Source organism: Erythrolamprus reginae, chromosome Z (genome assembly GCF_031021105.1).
Source record: "Erythrolamprus reginae isolate rEryReg1 chromosome Z, rEryReg1.hap1, whole genome shotgun sequence".
Classification (NCBI taxonomy): domain Eukaryota; kingdom Metazoa; phylum Chordata; class Lepidosauria; order Squamata; family Dipsadidae; genus Erythrolamprus; species Erythrolamprus reginae.
The window spans coordinates 138,863,994-138,885,195 of NC_091963.1; the positions used below are offsets into that span (position 1 = coordinate 138,863,994).

Below are 21,202 nucleotides of genomic sequence, written 5' to 3' on the forward strand. Positions count from 1 at the left end.
ATTAAATCTTCGGTTAGTTATATTTTTGGCCTTAATAATATTATCACAGTAGTTGACAGCTCTTGAAGTCTTGGTCCTTGGAAAATCAATATTCTTATTATAATCGAACTTTGCAGCTTCGCTCTCCAAGACTATCCAAGCAAATGAAAAGAGCATACAGAGCACATGGATTCCCTTGGCTGTCATGGCTCCTTTCTCCTGTGTGGCTCCTATGAAAAAATGGAAGAGAATGGTGGGTTTCAATTTTGTTACTACTGGTTCTTTGGGTGTGGCTAGATGGACATGTGAATGGGTGAGTGTGACTAAGTGACCATGTGACTGGCTGGGTGTGGCTAGGTGGACATATGATTGTGTAGGCGTGGTTATATGGCCATGTGACTGGATTGGCATGCCCAAATCAACATAATTTCTTTGCCCTAATTACTGTTTTAAGTGTAAAACAGTTTGGACTTGATTGTGGTTGTAAGTTGAAGACTAACTGTACATGTCAAACACTGACTTTCCAAATATCATGGGTACAATCCTAGTTCTCCTACTTGGATTCCCCATTCTGACCTTTTACAATTTCCCAAGGGGCCCAAGGAAATCTGATTCCTACAGCTCTGAACCCTTAAGCAAACCAAATACAAGTGGTCCAAGCGTGGGTTCCCACCAGGGATGGGCTATGCACCGGACTGGTGGGAATGCTGTTCTGGTGGTGGTAACGGAGCATATAGATTAGATCCATAGCCGCCGGGCGTGGACTCACCGTCCACACCCAACAGGCACAATTCCGGTTAAAAATTATAAGTTTTTTATTTCCATGCATGCACAGAAGCAAAGAAACTGGAAACATTTGCTGCTGGAAGGACGTCCACATGAGAAATTTCAGCTGCTGCACAGCAGCTGGGGCCAGCAGAAAAGGCAGCCTACCCAAGCTCTGGCCACATGGTCTGCTCTCTGCTCTCGTGTGTGTGTGTGTGTTTGTGAGTGTGTGTGTGTGTTTGTATGTGCATGGCTGTCAAAGCTCCAAAATCAGTTTAAGTAGCTCTGGGGAAGTCAGTTGTAAATTAGACCACTTGCTAAGCAACTGGCCATTAAACAAGGACCACCTCAGAGGTGGATAACTCCCAGTTCAGACTGGTTCAACTGGTTCTTGATATCACCAAACTCAATTGGTCAGTATTTTGAATATTTTGAATTTTAATTTATTTTTATATTTATTCTTCTTTGCATGGGTTGCCATGTTTCCTTTAGAGTTTTTTTTAATTTGAGAGGATTAAATTGTTTTCCACACATGTGCCAAGCTCATGCGTACCCCCATGGTACATCCACATGGTACAGGAGGAAGCGAACTGGCAGTGAATAAGTGGGAACCAGGTGCAGGCCACCATTCCCAGCACTACCAGAATGGGCGAGGAGTGTGTGCCTGCGTGTGTGAGCATAAAGCACAGGATTTCCTATTTTTTTAGTTTCTGTACATGCGCAGAAGCAAAAAGATCGGAAATATACCAAAATAACTCATGTGATCTCCACCACTCCCTGCCGCTTGCCCTGCTACTTGCTGCCAGTCTCCCTGCAGCTCACCACCACCACTCCCCCTGCTACTCACTGCTACTCTCCCCTGCTGCTCGCTGTTGCTCCCCCTGCAGCTCACTGCTGCTCCCCCGTTGCACATAGGTTATGACCAGTTAAGAAAGCAAAGAAACCAGCAAGGATGTCCACATGAGATATTCTCACTACGGTGCTTAGAGCAGCATCTGTGGCCAGCGGCAAAAGCGGTCTACATGAGCTCCGGCCACGTGGCTTCCTCTATGCACTCCTGTGCTGCAGCAGACAGATGCCTGCTTCCCAGATGTGGCTGTGGTTTTCTATGTTTTTTGCCAGTTTCCAACAATTACTTCTGGTTTCTGGTTAAAAATGCCCATTGGGGAAAATGGACTTGTTTAACAACCCCAGAGTTCACTTAATCACCACCCGAATCCCACCACTGGAAAAAGAAATATAAAACAGTGAACATTGTCAATATGTCATCTTAAATCATGGAGGTGATGGGATGGGACACCTTTTCTTTCAGGATGAATTCCAGAGCCATTTTGTGTCATTTCATTTTGGTAACCTTTTATTTCATTTATTTAGGAGAAAATATCAGTTATTAATGTCAGTGCAATCAAATAGTGTGATAAAAAGAAACAAAGAGTTTGAGCTTGCTAAAAACCTTGAGGTAGAGTAAGCATACCTGGATAGAGTAATCCCGTTGGAATAATTAATTGTAGAAGAAATCCTGGATAGCAGATATTTCCTAATAAGACAAAGCAAAATTTGAATTAGGATTTGACCCATGAGACGTTTTGGCCCAAGAGAAAACTCATATTTCAAAGGTCATTTTCCTATTAAAATGCCTCTGAAATATTTGAACACCCTTTTTCATTAGTCCCTTTATTATTAGCCCCTTTATTATTGCATCTGTTCTCTACAATCCTACTTTAGCACATCAGTGAAACAAGACTTAATGTGTTCCAAGGCATGTCCATCCATTATCCAGTTGCATTGTGGTAAAACTGTTTCTTTATATTAAGTTGAAAGTTATTTTTAAATGTCTTAATGTCACTGCAAAACCTCATTCTACTTCGAATCATAAGGAACCACTTCTTTTGGAACCTATTCATCTAATTTAATCCCCTTCTTCTGTAACTACTCTTGTTGATTTCTCTCTCTCTTTCCCTCCCTCTCCCTCCTCCCCTCTTCATAGAACATCATTTGTGATTTTTAAAAAATCATTTTTGCTAAAAACGGAATTTTCTCTCATTTCTCTTCATTATTATTAGTGATGGGCGAACCCAATGGTGTTCAGGTTCGGCAAGTTTGGATGAACTTTACGCACAATTCGGCCGAACCTGAACTGAACCCGAACTCGAACTCCGAACGCTGCAAGCAAAGAACATAAAAAGAAACATGTTTATTTTTTACTTGAAAGGACTGCTCCTTGCTTGCAGCGCCGCTGCGGCGTCCTTTTTTGTAAAAATAATAATGTTTATTTTTACCTGAAGACCTCCCTTTGAAGGAGCTGGGGAATCCCTCCCACGAAGAGATTCCAGGGGCGGAGCTTTGACGTCACCAGCAGGTTGCTAAGGATGCCATGTGATCACTTCCTGGATTCCATGGAATCCATGAAGTGATCACCTTGGCGTCCTTAGCAACCTGCCAGTGACAGCAGAGCTCCGAATGCCGAATGCGCCCCCAAACATTGTCCGAAGTTTCAAAAAAATTTGGGTTCGTGTTCAGCATATTGAACACCACAAAATTCGATACGGACCCAAATTGTGCGAGTTCGGTCCGCCCATCAGTAGTTGTTACGTTTTAGCTTTCTAATCTTCTGTTAGGGCCTCTCATTAGGGTCCCACCTCATCGGCTGTGTTTAACTTCTGTTTTGTCTTTCAGCCAGTTCTGCTTCCAGGCCTGCCATGTGGCTATGGCCACAGTTTTGTTTTTCGGGCCGGAAGGTATGCTGCGAGGTTGTTTTCTGGATTGCAGCTCACCCTGGGCCTGTGGACTCATTTGTCTGGTCGTCCGCAGGGGACTTTGTTGAGAGGGGCTCCTCCCTCTGGTTTTTTGGCCGGTGCCATTCCGAGAGAGCCCCCAAGTTGCTGGTATCCACCTTGGGGGCAGTGACCTTGGAATTTTGCAGGGCGTGGCAGTGTGCTGTCAAGCCCCCAATGACATCTGGGCCATCGCTTCTGCTCCTCCGGACACGCGTATCACGTGGTCCGGGTTCTGCCCAGACTTGTCTGGTGGAATGCTTATCACCTAAGGTGCCAACGAGGCCAGGTTACGGTAACCAGGCTGTTGGTAAGGTGGTAAGGGGGCCAGGGGGGTTTAGTAGTAAACATCCCCTGATAAAGTTTTCAACGCCCTGGCTCTACCGAGCCGACGGCATTCACCTCTTAGATGAGGGGAATGCCACTTTTCTGTTGGACCTGCAGAGGTTCCTCCAGGACTTAGATAGTAGATCTGGGGAGAGTCGGGGGGCCAAGATTGAGATCTGACCCCCCCCTCCATGGCAGGTTAGGGGACAAGATGGGCAGTAGGAGCAACCGCACATGCTTCTTTGGGCATCTTTTAAAAAGGTGATGGGCCGCCTCTCTCCAGGAACTAGAGGTTAGAACAACGTCGGGGATTGCAGAGAGGATGCTCATGGGACTCACTGGATCCAATTTCCCTCGGGGCGTGGCTTGGATCCAGGTGAAGGTGGATACATTCACCTGGTTCAGCAAGGAGTTTTTGCCCAATATTTCCCAGGAAGGTTTTGGCAGGAATTTCCGCCCCGTTAGTTTTTGGCCTCTGCAGGTTCTTTGTTTATAGTCAAATTTGAATATTTAGATTTATGTATTTAAATTTACGTTATTTAAATTTATGTTAATTTAATAAAGTGACCCTATTTTTAACCCATATGCTGTGTCAGTGAGATTAAGTCGGCTTTTAGACTCTTGCCCATACACCTCGATGACTTCGACCTCCTGGGCTTCCATTTCGAGGGAGGTTACTACGTGGATTGGACTCTCCCGATGGGTTGTTCAATTTCATGTGTTCTATTCGAGAGTTTTAGTACCTTCCGAACACAGAGAAAGAGGAGAGAAAACTAGTGCTCTTTTACAGTTTGTATTTTTTGAATTCAAGGAGGAGGGGCAGATATTACTGGCCCTAAGGGACAATTTTATTGGCTGATTGTGTTTAAGCACAGACCACTCACACATTAGGCTGGAGTGGGACTAGACTGGGAAGTATAAAAAGGTGGGAAAAGCCATTTTAAATTGTACTTTCAGAACACAGAGAAAGAGGAGAGAAAACTAGTGCTCTTTTACAGTTTGTATTTTTTGAATTCAAGGAGGAGGGGCAGATATTACTGGCTGTAAGGGACAATTTTATTGGCTGATTGTGTTTAAGTACAGACCACTCACACATTAGACTGGAGTGGGACTAGACTGGGAAGTATAAAAAGGTGGGAAAAGCCATTTTAAATTGCACTTTCAGAACACAGAGAAAGAGGAGAGAAAACTAGTACTCTTTTACAGCTTGTATTTTTTGAATTCAAGGAGGAGGGGCAGATATTACTGGCTGTAAGGGACAAATTTTCACAACATAAATGTGACCTATTCAGATATATCCTCTTCTCTATGAGAATGACAATGGCAAAGTAAATAATTCCTTCCCAGATTCACAAATCCAGCCTCCAAAGTTCCATTTATTTAAAAACCAGTAAAAGGTTTTTCAGTCCTCCTTCTCTCACTCTGCTTTCGGGAGACACTGATGAATTGGCAAAGTCCATTCCTTCATGCATCAGACCCTTCGTGTGTATCTATGGCATGCACAGTCATCTCAATCATTATCAGTATTTGCAATGGACGTTCCCAAATAAGCTTCCGTTTGTATTCTTTTAAGTTTTTACTCAGGAATCAGTCACCACTCTTAAAATTATGCACTTGTAAATAAGCCACCAGCCCGTCAGACCTTAAACAAGAAAAAAACTGGGACAAGTTTTTGTATTTGCTTCAGAAACAATTTAGCATCTCATTGCATCTCATTCCAGTATAACTCACTTTAATATACATTGCACAATCATTTATACACATACAAATGCTAAAGGTAAACATTTCAAGGTTGTTATAACTTTATGCTGCTTCTGGGATTCAATTTTCTCCCCAGCCTTTGCCAAATATACTCAGACAGAAGGGAATCCTTTTCAGTTCCCGGTTATACTAAATAGACCATAAAACGTGTACCTATATTATTATTAATATACATTATTAATATACATATAATTTTTCCATACCAAGGCATGTTCTCTCCAGATTTTCCAGGTTCACCATGAAAGACCCTTTGGTCCTGGGAATCCAATATTACCAGGTTCACCTTTGTTATCACCAGTATCAGGTTATTCATCCCAACCACTGTATTCCCTTATTTATATTATTCCCATATCCATGTTTTAGTATATACACTCATTCACACTCAATCAAAAACAAATGTTCTTTTACAATGAATGGAAAACAATTATGAATTTTTCATGCACATGTCCAACACACAATCATATTTCTCACACTAAGTTAAATTATTAGTTGTCCTTCTTCTTCCCTACTGCCTCTTTTGCAGCATCTAATCTTTCCTCAATAATCCATACCTTATACAGGCCTTTCTTATAATCAATCACACTGATCATTCAGCTTTATTTTTAGACATCTTTTAAAAACCTCTGCTTGTCACACAAATTATTATACTACCACTGCCTATTAAATCTCTTCCCTTAAAACAGAGCCAAACCCCGAAATACATCACCATACGGTGCAAATATCTATTTTCACAGAACCGGTTTATCTAAATTTACATGAGACTTTCAGCTATATTAAATGATGCCACAGATTTAATCCAGAAAGCAAGTGTTTATCATTGAATTCTACTCAATTGTGAAAATTTTTCCTAAAATGTTTAGCTTCCTTATGAGCATTGTAAAATTTGGCAACAATTGTCACAGCAGCAATTAAACATTTCCATTTCACAACACCAAAAGACTCCCTACCAGTACTTCATTTCATTTATCAGATAGGTGTTCAATTCATAATTCATAATCAAAGGCAGGGCCGCCGATAGACGGGTACTACAGGGAGCGCGGTACCGGGCCCCGGGCAAATTGGGGCCCGCAGTCAGCGGCTCCTTGCACTGAGCTCCCGCTCGCAGCTGTCCTCTGGCTCCTGCTCGATGCCACGGTTTTCGGCGCTGTCCTGCTGGGCCCCAAAGAAGGAAGGCAGGAAGAAGGAGAGCTCCATTCTTCGCGCCTTTTTCCCGCCTTCCTTCTTTGGGGCACAGCAGGACAGCGCCAAAAACCGCAGCATCGAGCAGGAGGCGGGGCAGAGCTGCGAGCGGGAGCCCCAGGATGGAAGTACCGGCAGCGCCCCGCCCAGCTGAAGCTTCACTGGCGTCGGCGGCAAGTGTCCTTTGTGGCCCGGTGGGAGGGGGGCTGCAGCGGCCGCAGGCAGTCGCGGGGAGATGGCGGTGGCAAGAGGGAGCTCCAGGCGGCGGCGAGAGGGAGCGCTCTCTCTCTCTCTCAGCTGAATGCAAGCGGGAGCCCTGACGTGGCGGTCAGCTGAGAGAGAGAGAGAGAAAGAAAGAAAGAGAGACATATAAGAGAGGCAGAGAGAGAGAGAAAGAGAGACATAGCAAGAAAGAGAGACAGCAAGAGAGGCAGAGAAAGAGAGAGAGAAAGAGAGACATAGCAAGAGAGGCAGAGAGAGAGAAAAAGAGAGACATAGCAAGAGAAAAAGAGAGACTTAGCAAGAGAGGCAGAGGGAGAGAGAAAGAGAAAGAAAGAGAGACATAGCAAGAGAGACAGAGAGAGAGAGAAAGAGAGACATAGCAAGAGAGGCAGAGAAAGAGAGACATAGCAAGAGAGAGAGAAAGAGAAAGAAAGAGAGACATAGCAAGAGAGACAGAGAGAGAAAGAAAGAGAGACATAGCAAGAGAGACAGAGAGAGAGAGAAAGAGAGACATAGCAAGAGAGGCAGAGAAAGAGAGACAGAGCAAGAAAGAGAGACAGAAAGAGAGGCAGAGAAAGAGAGAGAGAAAGAGAGACATAGCAAGAGAGGCAGAGAGAGAGAAAAAGAAAGAGAAAGAAAGAGAGACATATAAGAGAGGCAGAGAGGCAGAGAAAGAGAGACAGAGCAAGAAAGAGAGACAGCAAGAGAGGCAGAGAAAGAGAGAGAGAAAGAGAGACATAGCAAGAGAGTCAGAGAGAGAGAAAAAGAAAGAGAGACATAGCAAGAGAAAAAGAGAGACTTAGCAAGAGAGGCAGAGAGAGAGAGACAGAGAAAGAAAGAGAGACATAGCAAGAGAGACAGAGAGACTTAGCAAGAGAGGCAGAGAGAGAGAGAAAGAGAAAGAAAGAGAGACATAGCAAGAGAGAGAGAGAGAAAGAGAGACATAGCAAGAGAGGCAAAGAAAGAGAGACAGAGCAAGAAAGAGAGACAGCAAGAGAGGCAGAGAAAGAGGGAGAGAAAGAGAGACATAGCAAGAGAGGCAGAGAAAGAGAGACAGAGCAAGAAAGAGAGACAGCAAGAGAGGCAGAGAAAGAGAGAGAGAAAGAGACATAGCAAGAGAGGCAGAGAGTGAGAAAAAGAAAGAGAGACATAGCAAGAGAAAAAGAGAGACTTAGCAAGAGAGGCAGAGAGAGAGAGAAAGAGAAAGAAAGAGAGACATATAAGAGAGGCAGAGAGAGAGAGAAAGAGAGACATAGCAAGAGAGGCAGAGAAAGAGAGAGAGAGCAAGAAAGAGAGACAGCAAGAGAGGCAGAGAAAAAGAGAGAGAAAGAGAGACATAGCAAGAGAGGCAGAGAGAGAGAAAAAGAAAGAGAGACATAGCAAGAGAAAAAGAGAAACTTAGCAAGAGAGGCAGAGAGAGAGAGAAAGAGAAAGAAAGAGAGATAGCAAGAGAGGCAAAGAGAAAGAAAGAGACGTATAGCAAGACAGTGAAAGAGAGAGAGAAAAAAGCAAGAAAGAGATAGCAAGAGAGACAGAGAGAGAGAGAGAGAGAGCAAGGGAGAGAGAAAGACAGAGGAAGGGAAGGAGGGAGAGAGAAAGAGATCAAAAAAGAGAGGAAGAAAGAAAGACGGATGGAGAGAGAGAAAGAAGGGAAGGAAGGAAAAGAGAGAAAGAGGGAGAAATAGAGCAAAAGGGAGGAAGAGAGAGGGGGTTTTTTTGTCCAAACTTTTCTTTAGCCCACCCCCCCCCCTTTCAATGTTCCCCAGGATTTTGAAAATATGAATAATGTGCCGCGGCTCAAAAAAGGTTGGGAAACACTGACTTATACAACGATAGAATCCCTGTATTATCAGAGGGTCTCCAACCTTGGAGACTTTAAGACTTGCGGACTTCAACTCCCAGAGTTGTCCAGGCAGCTTCGCTGGCTGAGGAACTCTAGGAGTTGAAGTCGGCAAGTCTTAAAGTCGCCAAGATTGGAGACCTCCTGCTCTATCTACACTGTTCAAAAAAATAAAGGAAACACTTAAACAACACAATATAACTCCAAGTAAATCAAACTTCTGTGAAATCAAACTGTCCACTTAGGAAGCAACGCTGATTGAGAACTTGGAGTTTATATTGTGTTGTTTAAGTGTTCCCTTCACTTTTTTTTGAGCAGTGTACATTGAAATTAACTTGGATACCACGGGCTTGTTCAGACCTGCGTTCACCGATGGGCGTAAAAACTAGATCGAAAAGGATATTGAGATGTGAAGCAATATGAAATTGTATTTTTTTTTTTTAACAGCTCCTATTTAAATACCACTGATAACTACACAACCCCCTGGATAATTAGAATAGAATAACAGTGGGAAGGCACCTTGGAGGTCTTCTAGTCCAACCCCCTGCTTAGACAGGAATCCTACACTACTTCAGACAGATGACTTTTTTAAAAAAAGTAGTTATTATGTAAACATTAAAAAAATAAGATAGTACATAATCTATCATTTTACAATATACTTATTTGTTTGTTTAAATTTTGTATTTGCATTTTATAAGACAAGCAACAAAACAACACAACATAACAAACACCACCCCCATCCCTTTTGAACTGTTATCCTCACAGTTCCTTCTTTATATAGTTATACGGCCTGTAACATCAGCGGTTATTATATGATTATTCTATAGTTCCAGTAAAACTAAGGTCAAGTTGTTGCTATCATAATTTATTATTTGGATTTGTATGCCGCCCCTCTCCGAAAACTCGGAGAGGGGCGGTTAATTCTGGGAACATCGGGTTTTATTTACAGCTATTTTCAGATGATTATCTAACATCTTCTTAAAAACTTTAAAAAAGTAGTTTTAAAATGGCGGGGGGGGGCAGACACTTAGGCTGTATGGGGCCCCAAAATTCCTGATGGCGGCCCTGATCAAAGGGTTTTAAAAAAAATGTTTTCCCTCATCTGGAACCTCAAGATATCCTTCAAAATATCCCAGCTAGCAATTTTCTTATGGGCATACAACAAGAGATTATTCCTTCCAACAAATATAAAAGGTAATTGTTAAAAACAAAAACAAATTCCTGCTATGTATCATTTAAATATATTTGTGCCAAAATCTTTCATTCAAATTCCTTTCAAAGTTATCGGGTTCTTTTAGAGCAGTGTTTCCCAACCTTTTTTGAGCCGCGGCACTTTATTCATATTTTCAAAATCCTGGGGAACACTGAACAGGGGGGTGGGGGGGGGCTAAAGAAAAGTTTTGACAAAAAAAAATCTTCCTCCATTTCGCTCTATTTCTCCCTCACTCTTTCTCTCTCTTCCTTTCCTTCTCTCTCTCTCTCCATCCCTCTTTCTTTCTTCCTCTTTTTTGCTCTCTTTCTCTCTCCCTCCTTCCCTCCCTATATGTCTTTCTCTCTCCCTTGCTCTCTCTGCCTCTCTTGCTATCTCTTTCATTCTCTCTCTTTCTTTCTTTCTTTCTTTCTCTCTCTCTTGCTATCTCTTTCTCTCTCTCTGTGTCTCTTTCTGTGTCTCTTTCTGTGTCTCTTTCTGTGTCTCTCTTTCTCTCTCTCTTGCTAGCTCTCTTTCTTTCTTTCTTTCTCTTTCTCTTTCTCTCTCTCTGCCTCTCTTGCTATGTCTCTCTTGCTCTCTCTCTCTTTCTCTCTCTTTCTTTCTTCTCTGCGGAGGCCGGCGAAGGTTTTTCTTATTTTAAATGTTCTGGGTGCCAGGGGGATGCAGAGCCCGCACGCACACACCCCCGACATTCCAAATCCTGCTTCAGCTGTGAGAAGAACGCCAGCCCCGCCTGTCCTGTAGCCCTTTCGCTGACAGCCTGGGACAAAAGCGCTCGGTGAAGGGACTGCAAGAGGGGCTGGGCTGGCGTTAGCAGCCGAATGAGGAAGACGAAAAGCCGCTGCAGCCACCCCCAATCCCGCCCCTTCCCTGGGTGCCTTCCAAAGGCCCCTGGAAAAAGGCAGGAGGTAGCAACGAGGCGCGAGGACAAGCAGGCATCTTGGTGGAGGGGAAGCGCTGAGGGGCTCTCCTCCTTCCCCACCACCGCGCTTCTCTCCCGCCCTGGCTTTTGCTTCGCTCGCAGATTTCCCCGCAGTTCAAAAGGAGGCAAGAGGTGGCCTGGATGAAATTGCGGGGAAATCATGGGGCAAAGCGAAAGCCAGGGCGGACTCGCAAAGGCGGGCTCAGGCTGCATGAGGAGAAAGAGGCGGAGGGAAAGAAGGCGACGGCAGCGGGACCTGCAGCTCGATGGGCATCTCCTCGGGGGATAGAATCCTCTCTTTCTCATGCTGCTCCCACCATGGCTGCGCGCGGACCCGGTGCCCCTGGCTGAAGGTCGTTCTGTGGCTGGTATTGGGCTTTACGATTGCTTCCTGGTTCCCTCTCCTCCCTCCGCCTGTGTCTACCGCCAGCGCCTCATTCCTCGGAGCTGCCGCTTCCTTCCAGGCAGCCCAGCCACGCTGCCGTAGAAAGTGCAGAGGTTATTGCCGCCACCTCTGCTTCCACTCAGGGAGCCATCGTGGTTGAGTTGAGCGAGAGGAAAAGGCGCGGTGACCACGGTGGCTCCCTGAGTGGAGGCAGAAGTGGTGGCAATAACCTCTGTGCTTTCTACGGCAGCGTGGCTGAGCTGGACGGAGGGAAGCGGCAGCTCCCACTCGAGGAACCCACGGCAATGGGCACTGGCTTGGTGGAGGCGACGGCGGGAGACACAGGCGGTGGGAGGAGAGGGAACCAGGAAGCAACTGTGAAGCCCAAGACCATCCACAGGACGACACTCAGGCAGGGGCGCCGGCAGCGCCCCGCCCAGCTGGAGCTTCTCGCGGCACACCTGGCCATGTCTCGCGGCACACTAGTGTGCCGCGGTACACCGGTTGGGAAACGCTGTTTTAGAGGTACAGTATGCGCTTTTAATGTAATGATGAATTTTCTAAAAAGTAACTCAATAGGTAATTAGTAGATAAATTCATCTATCAGAAAACATGAAAATTGGCAGTTATTTTCCTCAGTATTGGACTCCAGTTCATCATATGTGAAACACACAAACTACTATACATAAAAGAAACCTCTTTCATACCCACATCTATACACTAATCTTGGAATTCATCAATACGGAATTCCCTTCAACTGCCAAATAAAGCCATCAAAAACCTTTATAACTTCTTTCTCATCCTCAACCTCTTAATATACAATGAAGAAATGCTGTCCACAAGAGTGGGACAGCCAGTTTGATAGGAGTGAAGTGGACCCAAGATTTAAGAGAAGCAAGCTTCACAACACAAAGAAAGGTAGCTGGTAGGGTCCTCTCTACAGTGTTTGTTATAACTAAGCACTAACATGTGGGCACATAAAAAGTGGGCTTTTCAACTTAATAATTTTAAGTGTTTTCTGCAGGATTTCAGGAACATTATCTAGGCAGATCCCAGAGGACAGTTCCTTCCAGGTCACAATGGGATAGAGAAGGGATTGGGTGACTTCAGTGGCTTTCATTTTATCACAATAGAAACAAATTCAGGCCTTCCAGTATGTATTCGAAACAATAATCAAAATAACTTCACATAAACCAAAAAGGGGTTTATCAATATACTCACTCACAAATGAGTCAAAGGGGTACACAACTCTAAGTCGGTGTCCCTATAGTAAGAGAATGCCTCATCTGGAATTACTAACAATATATCTTGTGACAAGGGAAACGTTACACAGTGGGTAGGATCTTTAGGATCCACCACTACTTGTTTGACACTCTGTATGGGTCCTTTTCTGGGGCATTTCTCAGTGCCAACTTTGGGAGTTGTTGTGAAGGACTGGATCCTACTGCCTCATCCAGTTTCATGGACGACTGTGCCCGGGCCTGGCCACAGGGCAAAAGGATGTATGGCGGAGGCTGGGGCACTTTCTCCAGGCAACTGGACAATACGGGGGTTTTACATAATCTATCATTTTACAATATACTTATTTGTTTGTTTAAATTTTGTATTTGCATTTTATAAGACAAGCAACAAAACAACACAACATAACAAACACCACCCCCATCCCTTTTGAACTGTTATCCTCACAGTTCCTTCTTTATATAGTTATACGGCCTGTAACATCAGCGGTTATTATATGATTATTCTATAGTTCCAGTAAAACTAAGGTCAAGTTGTTGCTATCATAATTTATTATTTGGATTTGTATGCCGCCCCTCTCCGAAAACTCGGAGAGGGGCGGTTAATTCTGGGAACATCGGGTTTTATTTACAGCTATTTTCAGATGATTATCTAACATCTTCTTAAAAACTTAAAAAAAGTAGTTTTAAAATGGCGGGGGGGGGCAGACACTTAGGCTGTATGGGGCCCCAAAATTCCTGATGGCGGCCCTGATCAAAGGGTTTAAAAAAAAATGTTTTCCCTCATCTGGAACCTCAAGATATCCTTCAAAATATCCCAGCTAGCAATTTTCTTATGGGCATACAACAAGAGACTATTCCTTCCAACAAATATAAAAGGTAATTGTTAAAAAAAAACAAATTCCTGCTATGTATCATTTAAATATATTTGTGCCAAAATCTTTCATTCAAATTCCTTTCAAAGTTATCGGGTTCTTTTAGAGCAGTGTTTCCCAACCTTTTTTGAGCCGCGGCACTTTATTCATATTTTCAAAATCCTGGGGAACACTGAACAGGGGGGTGGGGGGGTGGCTAAAGAAAAGTTTTGACAAAAAAAAATCTTCCTCCATTTCGCTCTATTTCTCCCTCACTCTTTCTCTCTCTTCCTTTCCTTCTCTCTCTCTCTCCATCCCTCTTTCTTTCTTCCTCTTTTTTGCTCTCTTTCTCTCTCCCTCCTTCCCTCCCTATATGTCTTTCTCTCTCCCTTGCTCTCTCTGCCTCTCTTGCTATCTCTTTCATTCTCTCTCTTTCTTTCTTTCTTTCTCTCTCTCTTGCTATCTCTTTCTCTCTCTCTGTGTCTCTTTCTGTGTCTCTTTCTGTGTCTCTTTCTGTGTCTCTCTTTCTCTCTCTCTTGCTAGATCTCTTTCTTTCTTTCTCTTTCTCTTTCTCTCTCTCTCTCTGCCTCTCTTGCTATGTCTCTCTTGCTCTCTCTCTCTTTCTCTCTCTTCCTTTCTTCTCTGCGGAGGCCGGCGAAGGTTTTTCTTATTTTAAATGTTCTGGGTGCCAGGGGGATGCAGAGCCCGCACGCACACACCCCCGACATTCCAAATCCTGCTTCAGCTGTGAGAAGAACGCCAGCCCCGCCTGTCCTGTAGCCCTTTCGCTGACAGCCTGGGACAAAAGCGCTCGGTGAAGGGACTGCAAGAGGGGCTGGGCTGGCGTTAGCAGCTGGATGAGGAAGACGAAAAGCCGCTGCAGCCACCCCCAATCCCGCCCCTTCCCTGGGTGCCTTCCAAAGGCCCCTGGAAAAAGGCAGGAGGTAGCAACGAGGCGCGAGGACAAGCAGGCATCTTGGTGGAGGGGAAGCGCTGAGGGGCTCTCCTCCTTCCCCACCACCGCGCTTCTCTCCCGCCCTGGCTTTTGCTTCGCTCGCAGATTTCCCCGCAGTTCAAAAGGAGGCAAGAGGTGGCCTGGATGAAATTGCGGGGAAATCATGGGGCAAAGCGAAAGCCAGGGCGGACTCGCAAAGGCGGGCTCAGGCTGCATGAGGAGAAAGAGGCGGAGGGAAAGAAGGCGACGGCAGCGGGACCTGCAGCTCGATGGGCATCTCCTCGGGGGATAGAATCCTCTCTTTCTCATGCTGCTCCCACCATGGCTGCGCGCGGACCCGGTGCCCCTGGCTGAAGGTCGTTCTGTGGCTGGTATTGGGCTTTACGATTGCTTCCTGGTTCCCTCTCCTCCCTCCGCCTGTGTCTACCGCCAGCGCCTCATTCCTCGGAGCTGCCGCTTCCTTCCAGGCAGCCCAGCCACGCTGCCGTAGAAAGTGCAGAGGTTATTGCCGCCACCTCTGCTTCCACTCAGGGAGCCATCGTGGTTGAGTTGAGCGAGAGGAAAAGGCGCGGTGACCACGGTGGCTCCCTGAGTGGAGGCAGAAGTGGTGGCAATAACCTCTGTGCTTTCTACGGCAGCGTGGCTGAGCTGGACGGAGGGAAGTGGCAGCTCCCACTCGAGGAACCCACGGCAATGGGCACTGGCTTGGTGGAGGCGACGGCGGGAGACACAGGCGGTGGGAGGAGAGGGAACCAGGAAGCAACTGTGAAGCCCAAGACCATCCACAGGACGACACTCAGGCAGGGGCGCCGGCAGCGCCCCGCCCAGCTGGAGCTTCTCGCGGCACACCTGGCCATGTCTCGCGGCACACTAGTGTGCCGCGGTACACCGGTTGGGAAACGCTGTTTTAGAGGTACAGTATGCGCTTTTAATGTAATGATGAATTTTCTAAAAAGTAACTCAATAGGTAATTAGTAGATAAATTCATCTATCAGAAAACATGAAAATTGGCAGTTATTTTCCTCAGTATTGGACTCCAGTTCATCATATGTGAAACACACAAACTACTATACATAAAAGAAACCTCTTTCATACCCACATCTATACACTAATCTTGGAATTCATCAATACGGAATTCCCTTCAACTGCCAAATAAAGCCATCAAAAACCTTTATAACTTCTTTCTCATCCTCAACCTCTTAATATACAATGAAGAAATGCTGTCCACAAGAGTGGGACAGCCAGTTTGATAGGAGTGAAGTGGACCCAAGATTTAAGAGAAGCAAGCTTCACAACACAAAGAAAGGTAGCTGGTAGGGTCCTCTCTACAGTGTTTGTTATAACTAAGCACTAACATGTGGGCACATAAAAAGTGGGCTTTTCAACTTAATAATTTTAAGTGTTTTCTGCAGGATTTCAGGAACATTATCTAGGCAGATCCCAGAGGACAGTTCCTTCCAGGTCACAATGGGATAGAGAAGGGATTGGGTGACTTCAGTGGCTTTCATTTTATCACAATAGAAACAAATTCAGGCCTTCCAGTATGTATTCGAAACAATAATCAAAATAACTTCACATAAACCAAAAAGGGGTTTATCAATATACTCACTCACAAATGAGTCAAAGGGGTACACGACTCTAAGTCGGTGTCCCTATAGTAAGAGAATGCCTCATCTGGAATTACTAACAATATATCTTGTGACAAGGGAAACGTTACACAGTGGGTAGGATCTTTAGGATCCACCACTACTTGTTTGACACTCTGTATGGGTCCTTTTCTGGGGCATTTCTCAGTGCCAACTTTGGGAGTTGTTGTGAAGGACTGGATCCTACTGCCTCATCCAGTTTCATGGACGACTGTGCCCGGGCCTGGCCACAGGGCAAAAGGATGTATGGCGGAGGCTGGGGCACTTTCTCCAGGCAACTGGACAATACGGGGGTTTTACATAATCTATCATTTTACAATATACTTATTTGTTTGTTTAAATTTTGTATTTGCATTTTATAAGACAAGCAACAAAACAACACAACATAACAAACACCACCCCCATCCCTTTTGAACTGTTATCCTCACAGTTCCTTCTTTATATAGTTATACGGCCTGTAACATCAGCGGTTATTATATGATTATTCTATAGTTCCAGTAAAACTAAGGTCAAGTTGTTGCTATCATAATTTATTATTTGGATTTGTATGCCGCCCCTCTCCGAAAACTCGGAGAGGGGCGGTTAATTCTGGGAACATCGGGTTTTATTTACAGCTATTTTCAGATGATTATCTAACATCTTCTTAAAAACTTAAAAAAAGTAGTTTTAAAATGGCGGGGGGGGGCAGACACTTAGGCTGTATGGGGCCCCAAAATTCCTGATGGCGGCCCTGATCAAAGGGTTTAAAAAAAAATGTTTTCCCTCATCTGGAACCTCAAGATATCCTTCAAAATATCCCAGCTAGCAATTTTCTTATGGGCATACAACAAGAGACTATTCCTTCCAACAAATATAAAAGGTAATTGTTAAAAAAAAACAAATTCCTGCTATGTATCATTTAAATATATTTGTGCCAAAATCTTTCATTCAAATTCCTTTCAAAGTTATCGGGTTCTTTTAGAGCAGTGTTTCCCAACCTTTTTTGAGCCGCGGCACTTTATTCATATTTTCAAAATCCTGGGGAACACTGAACAGGGGGGTGGGGGGGTGGCTAAAGAAAAGTTTTGACAAAAAAAAATCTTCCTCCATTTCGCTCTATTTCTCCCTCACTCTTTCTCTCTCTTCCTTTCCTTCTCTCTCTCTCTCCATCCCTCTTTCTTTCTTCCTCTTTTTTGCTCTCTTTCTCTCTCCCTCCTTCCCTCCCTATATGTCTTTCTCTCTCCCTTGCTCTCTCTGCCTCTCTTGCTATCTCTTTCATTCTCTCTCTTTCTTTCTTTCTTTCTCTCTCTCTTGCTATCTCTTTCTCTCTCTCTGTGTCTCTTTCTGTGTCTCTTTCTGTGTCTCTTTCTGTGTCTCTCTTTCTCTCTCTCTTGCTAGATCTCTTTCTTTCTTTCTCTTTCTCTTTCTCTCTCTCTCTCTGCCTCTCTTGCTATGTCTCTCTTGCTCTCTCTCTCTTTCTCTCTCTTCCTTTCTTCTCTGCGGAGGCCGGCGAAGGTTTTTCTTATTTTAAATGTTCTGGGTGCCAGGGGGATGCAGAGCCCGCACGCACACACCCCCGACATTCCAAATCCTGCTTCAGCTGTGAGAAGAACGCCAGCCCCGCCTGTCCTGTAGCCCTTTCGCTGACAGCCTGGGACAAAAGCGCTCGGTGAAGGGACTGCAAGAGGGGCTGGGCTGGCGTTAGCAGCTGGATGAGGAAGACGAAAAGCCGCTGCAGCCACCCCCAATCCCGCCCCTTCCCTGGGTGCCTTCCAAAGGCCCCTGGAAAAAGGCAGGAGGTAGCAACGAGGCGCGAGGACAAGCAGGCATCTTGGTGGAGGGGAAGCGCTGAGGGGCTCTCCTCCTTCCCCACCACCGCGCTTCTCTCCCGCCCTGGCTTTTGCTTCGCTCGCAGATTTCCCCGCAGTTCAAAAGGAGGCAAGAGGTGGCCTGGATGAAATTGCGGGGAAATCATGGGGCAAAGCGAAAGCCAGGGCGGACTCGCAAAGGCGGGCTCAGGCTGCATGAGGAGAAAGAGGCGGAGGGAAAGAAGGCGACGGCAGCGGGACCTGCAGCTCGATGGGCATCTCCTCGGGGGATAGAATCCTCTCTTTCTCATGCTGCTCCCACCATGGCTGCGCGCGGACCCGGTGCCCCTGGCTGAAGGTCGTTCTGTGGCTGGTATTGGGCTTTACGATTGCTTCCTGGTTCCCTCTCCTCCCTCCGCCTGTGTCTACCGCCAGCGCCTCATTCCTCGGAGCTGCCGCTTCCTTCCAGGCAGCCCAGCCACGCTGCCGTAGAAAGTGCAGAGGTTATTGCCGCCACCTCTGCTTCCACTCAGGGAGCCATCGTGGTTGAGTTGAGCGAGAGGAAAAGGCGCGGTGACCACGGTGGCTCCCTGAGTGGAGGCAGAAGTGGTGGCAATAACCTCTGTGCTTTCTACGGCAGCGTGGCTGAGCTGGACGGAGGGAAGTGGCAGCTCCCACTCGAGGAACCCACGGCAATGGGCACTGGCTTGGTGGAGGCGACGGCGGGAGACACAGGCGGTGGGAGGAGAGGGAACCAGGAAGCAACTGTGAAGCCCAAGACCATCCACAGGACGACACTCAGGCAGGGGCGCCGGCAGCGCCCCGCCCAGCTGGAGCTTCTCGCGGCACACCTGGCCATGTCTCGCGGCACACTAGTGTGCCGCGGTACACCGGTTGGGAAACGCTGTTTTAGAGGTACAGTATGCGCTTTTAATGTAATGATGAATTTTCTAAAAAGTAACTCAATAGGTAATTAGTAGATAAATTCATCTATCAGAAAACATGAAAATTGGCAGTTATTTTCCTCAGTATTGGACTCCAGTTCATCATATGTGAAACACACAAACTACTATACATAAAAGAAACCTCTTTCATACCCACATCTATACACTAATCTTGGAATTCATCAATACGGAATTCCCTTCAACTGCCAAATAAAGCCATCAAAAACCTTTATAACTTCTTTCTCATCCTCAACCTCTTAATATACAATGAAGAAATGCTGTCCACAAGAGTGGGACAGCCAGTTTGATAGGAGTGAAGTGGACCCAAGATTTAAGAGAAGCAAGCTTCACAACACAAAGAAAGGTAGCTGGTAGGGTCCTCTCTACAGTGTTTGTTATAACTAAGCACTAACATGTGGGCACATAAAAAGTGGGCTTTTCAACTTAATAATTTTAAGTGTTTTCTGCAGGATTTCAGGAACATTATCTAGGCAGATCCCAGAGGACAGTTCCTTCCAGGTCACAATGGGATAGAGAAGGGATTGGGTGACTTCAGTGGCTTTCATTTTATCACAATAGAAACAAATTCAGGCCTTCCAGTATGTATTCGAAACAATAATCAAAATAACTTCACATAAACCAAAAAGGGGTTTATCAATATACTCACTCACAAATGAGTCAAAGGGGTACACGACTCTAAGTCGGTGTCCCTATAGTAAGAGAATGCCTCATCTGGAATTACTAACAATATATCTTGTGACAAGGGAAACGTTACACAGTGGGTAGGATCTTTAGGATCCACCACTACTTGTTTGACACTCTGTATGGGTCCTTTTCTGGGGCATTTCTCAGTGCCAACTTTGGGAGTTGTTGTGAAGGACTGGATCCTACTGCCTCATCCAGTTTCATGGACGACTGTGCCCGGGCCTGGCCACAGGGCAAAAGGATGTATGGCGGAGGCTGGGGCACTTCCTCTAGGCAACTGGACAATACGGGGGTTTTACATTTTCCTATCTCCCTCGAGGGATCGACTGAATCTTTCGACCCCTTTGGCGAGGGAGACGGAACAATGGGGCTGCCAGGGAGGGGACGAGTCTTCTCCCCCCCTCCTAGGGGTCCTTCTCCTGAGCGTGGCCCCTGAATGGGGACCATGGCCATGACTTTACATTGTTGGGTCCTATATTTGGTGACCCATGGAGGTGGGTTTCGAGCCAATTTCAAATACAAGTCTATGAACTGACAATATAGTGGGAATATCAAAGGTTCCTATATCGGGCCCTCCCAAGTTGAAGGAGGGCCATTCTGACGTACAAAGGTTGGTCAGAATGTGATGGCTCCACTTTATACCATATTCTCGAGTTTGGTTATTATAAACCTGGTTGAAATGTTTCATTACACACTCAAGGGGGGTTTTTGGGCACACTCGGTTTCCCTCCCACCTTCCACCCGGGGCACCAGACAGAAAAGGGGAGGGAGTATACAAGGGAGGTAAGGGGTCCTTCCCTTGAGACACAAAAGGATTTTTATTCACTTCGCACAACCTCTACCGGCCCAAGGTCCTGGAACTCACAGTCACCTGTGGGAACCGCGGTAAGCAATCACACACACACAAACAACTTTTTCTCTAAAAACATAGGCCTCCCACCTTACGAGCCCTTTAATGAAGAACGAGCCAAAACGAGGGTGATCAGTCCTTGCCTCTGTCCCTTGACATAGGGAGAGATAGACTCGCACCAGTCTCTAAAAAGTGCATATAGTTGAGGACTTGCCTTTTATCTTGGAGACACGGTTACTCTTCCAGCCGGCGAACAGATGTCCTGGTCTTTGATCTCCCACTCGATGGTTCTTGGAATACAAACCGGTGGTGTCGCCGCCCCCGTGTCAGTGGGAAGGTCCTCGGATAAAATGTCCGATGGCGCCTGGACGATTCCTCTCTCACATTACAGGGCAACTGACACCACGGTGGGCATCCAGAGGGCGTCAGGGCCCCTCGAGTCCCTGTACGGGCCACCAGAAATGTTGCAGCAAAACTCAGTTGCCAATCAAGGGAATGGAGACCACAAGGAGATTGCGTAACTCAGGTTTATTTGAGTAACTTCAGGTTCAGAAGATATAAAAGCAATGTCTGAACAACGTGGATTGTTTTTCATGGCTCTTTATACAATTCCAAAGGAGTACAAAAAACGCACAATATCAGCCAATCAGATACTAGTTGTCAATGTTTCCTTATACAGAAAGTAAAAAAAGGGGTTATACAATATAGAAGGTGCAGAATGTACAACAAAAAAGGAACTTGCTGTTAGTATGTGGGTTCATACATAGAGCTATGTGCTCTATCTCTGCACCATCAAAGCCATGTCCTTTTCCTGTAGCACAGCTATGTTCTACCAGATGCAAGGCATAGATTATAAACA

General features: G+C 45.6%; 1 long non-coding RNA gene across 1 annotated transcript; it reads right to left on the reverse strand.

Annotated features, from left to right (window-relative positions):
• Positions 1-184: 184 nt before the first annotated feature.
• Positions 185-20,901, reverse strand: LOC139175863 (uncharacterized). Its single transcript, XR_011560585.1, has 3 exons — positions 20,558-20,901; positions 2,219-2,281; positions 185-209 (listed from the first exon to the last, which is right to left on the reverse strand). It is a non-coding gene; the product is annotated as an uncharacterized lncRNA (long non-coding RNA).
• Positions 20,902-21,202: the final 301 nt, after the last annotated feature.